General features: G+C 42.9%; 1 pseudogene; it reads left to right on the plus strand.

Moving 5' to 3' along the window:
* Window positions 1-2,984: 2,984 nt before the first annotated feature.
* Window positions 2,985-5,824, plus strand: LOC111960855 (putative nuclease HARBI1; annotated as a pseudogene).
* Window positions 5,825-6,507: the final 683 nt, after the last annotated feature.

Below are 6,507 nucleotides of genomic sequence, written 5' to 3' on the forward strand. Positions count from 1 at the left end.
CCTTGAATGAGTCGGTGTGTCCAAACTTTTGACTGGTACTACATATATATATATATATATATATATATATATATATATATATATATATATATATATATATATATATATATATTTCTATTTCTATTTATAGTTGTACTATGTTGATGTTGATTTCTGGACTGTTCGGTAGAGCTTGCGAGTTAAGCATTTCACTGACAATAAAACTTCAACATAAACTATAGCTACTATTACAGATATTTCAGCATATAGTCTCATTCCAATTACATGGTGATGCTTTGAAGCTGGTACTGATAACCTGTAAAAAAAAACATGGCACCTGGTGTATGTTTGTAAAACAATGCACATCTAATTCCTTGTCTCACAGTTACATCCTTAGAATAGAAGGCTTTGTAGACCCATGAAATTCATAGGCCAAGGCCAAAATGTAATCATTGAAGGGATTTGCCTGCCTACTGATTTAGATTGCCTTGATTTGAACCATTTCTATTTTGAGTACAAAAGTGCATCACTTCCCGTCAAGGATATGCTGATCACTACTACATTCAACTTAATCAGAAATGTCTTCGAAAATTACAGTTACATTGTTGCATCTATTGAATGGATGGAAAACTTTAACAGTAAATAAGTCTGTTATTCTGTGGTGGGGTTTAATGGTGGTTGGCATCCAATATGTTGCATTACCGCCCCTAACTGCACTATAGTATAAATAAAAACACCCTTTCAATGAACCCTACACTCAATAAAAACCCACTATCCCATTCCACTACTTTGACCCTATCTGCTCCTCCACCATGCCAACGGCCTGGGAGGACAGGACACCACCAGTCAACACATCCTGTAACTCTTCTGAAGTTAAATCTCGTATACCCAAGTACTTATCTGCAGCTGACACCACAACATCTATTGTCTGTGATATACGTTCAATTGCTATGAACGCTAAGAAGCCAACATTACTGATGCATATACCACTTGTTGTCGTATCCGTCTGTGCTGGCACAGATCTACTAATGCCTCAGCATACAACACCTTCTGCACTACTCTGACTCTGGCCACCTCAAACTGCTTCTCTCACACCGGACACTTCCGATCTCCAGCACCATGTCCACCCATACAATTAGCACATACCACTAATTTCCCCAATACTACACATTCCTTTGTCTCATAATTTTCTGCACACTTCTCACACTTAGGAACTTCCCGCATACACACTGCTGCCACATGCCCATAAGCTTGACACCTGTAACAACGTAATGGGTTTGGCACAAAAACTCCTATTGGATAACTGAAATATCTAAACATCACTTTGTCAGTCAAAGAATCAACATCAAAACTCAAAACAACAGACAACAACTCTTCTGTCTCACCACACGCGCCACCCTGCCTACGTTGCACCAACCGAGCATCACAAACACCGGGAATCTTCCCATTCAGCTAGTCCACCTTCACATTTACTGCTACCCCAATAATCCCTCCTTTCAATGGTGCCCTGTTCCTAAGAGCAAAGCATTAACCCGATATTGCCCTGAGTTGCGTGACAAGGAGCACTTGCTCCCTCTGGTTGGAAGAAACACACACAAATATCACAAACCCGCTACGTGTTACTTTCACCGACTCAACTCCTTTTCCATCAAGCCTGAAACCACAAATGGATCTGCCAAAAGGCAAGGATCCACTTTCTCCAAAAATCTCACTCCTACTAGACCAGATTCTACTTTATCATGTCCATTGATGCCAGGTTTGGGCTCCGACCTATTCACCACACCTTCCACTTCACTTATCTTGCCATCACTCACTTCCATTTCACCTCCAGCACTCAACTTGGCATACTGCTCACTCTGTACTTGACACCAGTCTTCTTCACCCCCATCTCCCTTTCTTCCGCAATCTTCATCAAATTCAACCTCAGCTTTCCTCATTCTCTTCGACGCCTTCTTCCTCTTTTTCATCTTCCATTCCTCACAGCTAAAAACAGAAGACTGTCTCCTGCAGCTTAGGTAGAGGCAGTAAATCCCCACACTCATAACAGAAGTTCCTGTCGTTCCCGCTTGTCTCTGTTGCCATTTTCCGCTCTACTGTCCCCACAAAATCCATGCTCCTGGATCCGCCCCTGCTATGTAGTTAGCTAACGTTAGTTAATGTTAGTTAGCAAGATGCTAGCTACAACACAGACCCCAGGGACATTCCTTCTTGGCCTCACTTGGAATAAAATGCACTTTATCTGCCAGGAATGTAACTAATATCATTGGCATGTGTTGCTAGGAAAATACAGCAGGCAAAATATGAATCGCTTCCTCTTTTTTAGTGAGTAGGAGATGAGAAAGGCTTGGACTGCCCACACGAAGTCCAGCAATGATATGGAGAATCATGTTTATGTCATAGCCAAATCTAGTGTAAGTGAACGTTTTAAATTACACACACACCTAGCAATCTCATCATGGATCATCAGACTACTCTGTAACATTGTATATGAGTAACTGAAATTATTGGTAAATAATGATGACCATCTCTCATCTAATGTTATCGTATGAAGTATGTTAAGTATGTTATCGTTCACTTCTGAAAAGGAAGAATACTTGTTCCTGGTAGCAAGGTTGATCATTCACTTAAGGGACATTCGTACGTACCCCACATACTTTTTCTATCTGCTATGTAGTTCTGGTTCACATTCAGATTTTAGAGACAGCTATTCTGTCGAGTCGAGTTACGTAATGGACTGTGTTTTGTTTCGCAGATAAAAAGGCGCAAGTAGGAGGTCCTGGGGCCTGTTTCAGAAAGCGGGTATAGAGTTAGTTGACTCAGAGTTTAAGGAAACTTTTGGTTTTCGGTTTCACAAAGCCAGTTCAGCTTAACTCTGAGTCAGTTTCTATGGCAACATACTCTATGAAGCTAACCTGCTCACTGGCAGGTTTTCTTCAACTAACCCTGAGTTTCTCCTCCTCTTTAGCTGAAGCCTGCAGACTGAAGGAGGTGTCATCTACTCAGACATGGCGTGTCCTTTTCTTGAAGAGCCAGTTGATATTGAAGCAGAAATCTCAGTTGGGAGAGGGTGATCAGACCCTGCTTGGATGTTGTATCATTCCCTGATGATTATCTGTTTGAGCGTTTTCGTTTTTCTGCACAATTGATCATTCATCTGAACAATTTTCTCAGGCCTCATATCGTTCATATAACACATCGTGGTCATGCTCTCAGTTCGGAAAACAAATTCTTTGTGTTGCACTTTGTTTTTTTGCCAACGGGAGTTTTCTATAGAAACTCGTGACGCTGAGCATATTTCCAATACACTGAAATGTTTACTGTACACTTTTGTGGTGTTCCCAAGTCACAGACCCACAAGACTCAAAGAATTCCACAGAATTGCAGGTATCAGTCTAAGCAATAATTAATTAATTTAGTATGAAGCTTTGAGACTTGAAGCACTAATCAGTTAATTTGATATATTTTAAGATTTCCAGGTGTGATTGGCTGCATAGATGGCATTCATATTCCTATCACAGCTCCTTCAGTAAATGAAGTAGAATATGTGAATAGGAAGTCTTTCCACAGCATTAATGTGCAGGTAGGCCTAAATAGTAGCCTTTGGTATTCCAAATGAAAGTTACATCAGAATACAGCTACTGCAGCTAATTACTGTTCTGCACTGTGAGGTCATATGTGATGCAGCCCACATCAGCCACGTGGAAGCAAAGTGGCCTGGGTCTGTGCATGACTCGCACATTTGTGTGTATACACTGAGCGCTAGATTTGCCCGTGGTGAGTTATATATATATATATATATACACTGCTCAAAAAAATAAAGGGAACACTTAAACAACACAATGTAACTCCAAGTCAATCACACTTCTGTGAAATCATACACCTGTCCACTATAGGACACGGCGAGCAATATCTCTTGACTAATAACATGCTCATATCGCCGCAACAAATGCTTGTTGTCAGCAAATGAGATAACAAACTGTGACGCGCGTGCGCACTACGATCTTCTAGATCAAAGTAGGCAGCACCCCAACAATAGCCAAGGAGGATTGCTGCATTGCTGTTCTCGGACCCACGAAACCACAACTTCATGCAGGTGCTCCGATGTCTTCCTCGGGCCTTGAGAGTGTTTTATACAGTTCTCCTTGTAAATTGTCTCTTCGCCATCTGCTAGCCCGGTAGCAGCTCGAACGTATGGTACGTTCTATACTGAAAACGCGCACAACCACGTGTCTCATTACATATGCGCGGTTGCGAACCGAGCTCTGTGGCAAAAAAGGTTTGCTGTTCTGTCCATGCGTAGTGTTCCAGAGCATGGAGCGCTGCTACCAGGGTAGACAGGACCTAGTTAATCAGGAGACGTGGGCAAGTGCCGGCTACCGTTAGACGAGGAATCATGACCCTAGCAGCAGTATCTCCTTTAACTCTCCGCCTTTTGTGCTCAAGGAGGTCGCCACTGGCCAGCGCCCTGCAAAAATGACCTATCTCAAGCCCCACCAACAGCTCTTGTCATGTGTACGCCTGCGCTCAAACGGTCAGAAACAGACTCCATGAGTGTGGTATGAGGCCCGACGTCCACAGGTGGGGGTTGTGTTCTTACAAGCCCAACACCGTAGCAGAGACGTTTACGCATTTGCCAAGAGAACAACCAAGATATGGCAAATTCGCCACTTGGCGCCCCTGTGCTTCCTTCACAGAATGAAACAGGTTCACACTGAGCACATGAGCACATGTGACAGACGTGACAGAGTCTGGAGACGCCGTGGAGAACTGTCGCTGCTGCCTGCAACATCCGCCACTCATGACCCGAGTTTTGGCGATGGGTCAGTCATGGTGTGACTAGGTGCCATTTCTTTATGTGCAGGGCCGCCACGAGCTCCATCCATTCTGTCTGCTCGCCAAGGGTAGGCCTAGAGCTGCCACTTACGTATCCCGCAGGATGAGATCCCTCAGACCCCTTTGTGAACCAAGTATGCTGACACATGGCACCATCGTTGTGGCCTCCTAGGTAGCGTCATCTTTGCTAGCTCGCTCCTCGGCATAGCACCTCGTGCGACAAGCATGTCGCGAGGTAGCCAGTCCTGCTGCCCCTGGGGTTCTGGGTGTGCCTCTCCTACGGCCTCTCCTCCACGTCTCCTGATGTCACGGCCTTCTCCTGGTAGCGCCTTCCATGCTCTGGACACTACGCTGACAACACAGCAAACCTTTTTTGCCACAGCTCGCATTGATGTTCCATCCTGGATGAACTGCACTACCTGAATCACGTTGTGTGGTTGTAGACTCCTCTCATGCGCTACCACTAGAGTGAGAGCACCGCCAGCATTCAAAACTGACCAAAAACATCAGCCAGGAAGCATAGGAACTGAGAATGGTCTTGTTCACCACCTGCAGAATCACTCCTTTTTTGGGGTGTGCTTGCTAAATGCCTATAATTCCACCTTTTGTCTATTCCATTTGCACAACAGCATGTGAAATTTATGTCAATCAGTGTTGCTCCTAAGTGACAGTTGATTTCACAAAGTGATATTGACTATGAGTTTACACCTTGTGGTTTGTTTTAAGGCTTCCTTATCATTTTTGGACATTATAATATGATATATAGCTATATCCAATTGTTTCCTCCTATTGCAACTGAAAATGTCAACTGTATCCTCGTATTATCATAGGAGAGTTCGATGGTTACCTGCTCGGTGACAGAAGGTACCCCTGCCAGCCCTATTTGTTGACCCCTTACCCTGATCCTGAGCCCGGCTCTCAGCAACGTTATAACTTGGCTCACTGCAGGACACGAGCCAGGGTAGAGATGACCATTGGGATGCTCAAGGCCCAGTTCCAGTGCCAAATTTGAACATGTCCAGTAAGCACACATTTGGAGACTTGTATGTACAAAGGCATTTAGGTGTTACTTTCAAATAGACAATATTAAATACTGCCAGTGTTGGGATGGCTGAAAATGCTACTTTTTTTTTGCTTTGAAAATTTCCCTAACTACTTAAATATCACATGTTGAATGTAGCCACTGAATGATGTTTAATTAGATAGGGTAGGCTAAACAACATCACAATTGCGTGTAATGAAATTATACCTCACCTGTTTGGAGTATATTTTTATATTTCATCTTCAGTTACTGCCAAGTACGTTTTGTGCTTGTTGGGTTGCACCTGCATAAATATTAAAACACACACACACTATATAAATGTTGAATAAGTGGAACACTCAAGATAAATGCTTTTTTTTTTGCCACGCCAGCTCACTTTCTTTTGCAGCTGCTACGGGATTGCCTTTTTTCTTAAATATATACTCATATTCTGCATACACATTCATTAATATTTCTAACTCAACTGGGGTGAAGTAGGAGGTTTGAGACCTTTTTTCTCCTGTTGCCATGATTAATTATGTTATTTAATTAATTTCCCAAACGCCACTTTACCACTCTATATTGCTATAGAATGTTCACAAATGTCTTACTATACGTCATTCACAAACATTCTATGAATTTATGAAAATGTGAACAGGGCACCGCTCAAAGCG

The sequence above is a fragment of the Salvelinus sp. IW2-2015 genome, linkage group LG4q.1:29 (genome assembly GCF_002910315.2).
Source record: "Salvelinus sp. IW2-2015 linkage group LG4q.1:29, ASM291031v2, whole genome shotgun sequence".
Taxonomy (NCBI): domain Eukaryota; kingdom Metazoa; phylum Chordata; class Actinopteri; order Salmoniformes; family Salmonidae; genus Salvelinus; species Salvelinus sp. IW2-2015.